This window comes from Arachis duranensis, chromosome 9, assembly GCF_000817695.3.
Source record: "Arachis duranensis cultivar V14167 chromosome 9, aradu.V14167.gnm2.J7QH, whole genome shotgun sequence".
Classification (NCBI taxonomy): Eukaryota; Viridiplantae; Streptophyta; class Magnoliopsida; order Fabales; family Fabaceae; genus Arachis; species Arachis duranensis.
Window position 1 is genome coordinate 88,074,595 of NC_029780.3, and position 1,330 is coordinate 88,075,924.

Sequence of the window (1,330 nt, forward strand, 5' to 3'; positions counted from 1 at the left end):
GAAGAAGAGAGAGAGTGGTGGGGTAGGTGGGGGTCCTGTGGGGTTCACAGATCCTGAGGTGTCAAGGAAAAGTCATCCCAGCACCATATGGCATTCAAAATCACGTTTTGAGCCATTTCTGGCGTTAAACGCCGGGCTGGTGCCCATTTCTGGCGTTTAACGCCAGCTTCTTGCCCATTTCTGGCGTTTAACGCCAGTCTGGTGCCCCTTTCTGGCGTTAAACGCCCAGAATGGAGCCAGACTGGGCGTTAAACGCCCAACAGCTAACCTCACTGGCGTTTAAACGCCAGTGGGTGCGTCCTCCAGGGTGTGCTGTTTTTCTTCCTGTTTTTCATTCTGTTTTTGCTTTTTTCATTGATTTTGTGACTTCTCATGATCATCAACCTACAAAAAAGAGATAATAACAAAATAAAATAGATAAAATATAACATTGGGTTGCCTCCCAACAAGCGCTTCTTTAATGTCAGTAGCTTGACAGAGGACTCTCATGGAGCCTCACAGATATTCAGAGCCATGTTGGGACCTCCCAACACCAAACTTAGAGTTTGACTGTGGGGGCTCTGTTTGTCTCTGATTTGAGAGAAGCTCTTCATGCTTCCTCTCCATGATGACAGAGGGATATCCTTGAGCCTTAAACATAAGGGATTCTTCATTCACTTGAATGATCAACTCTCCTCTATCAACATCAATTACAGCCCTTGCTGTGGCTAGGAAGGGTCTGCCAAGGATGATGGATTCATCCATGCACTTCCCAGTCTCTAGGACTATAAAATCAATATGGATGTAATGGTCCTCAACTTTTACCAGAACATCCTCTACAAGTCCATGGGCTTGTTTTCTTGAATTGTCTGCCATCTCCAGTGAGATTTTTGCAGCTTGCACCTCAGAGATCCCTAACTTCTCCATTACAGAGAGAGGCATGAGGTTTACACTTGACCCTAAGTCACACAAGGCCTTCTTGAAGGTAATGGTGCCTATGGTACAAGGTATTGAAAAATTTCCAAATAACTTGTCATTCAGCTTCATGATTGCTCCAAGGTATTTAGCAACTTGCTCTTCAGTGACATACTCATCCTCTTCAGAGGAAGAATACTCATCAGAGCTCATGAATGGCAGAAGTAAGTCCAATGGAATCTCTATGGTCTCAAGTTGAGCCTCAGATTCCCATGGTTCCTCATTGGGGAACTCATTGGAGGCCAGTGGACGCCCTGTGAGGCCTTCCTCAGTGGCGTTCACTGCCTCTCCTTCCTCCCAAAATTCGGCCATGTTGATGGCCTTGCACTCTCCTTTTGGATTTTCTTCTGTATTGCTTGGAAGAGTACTAGGAGGG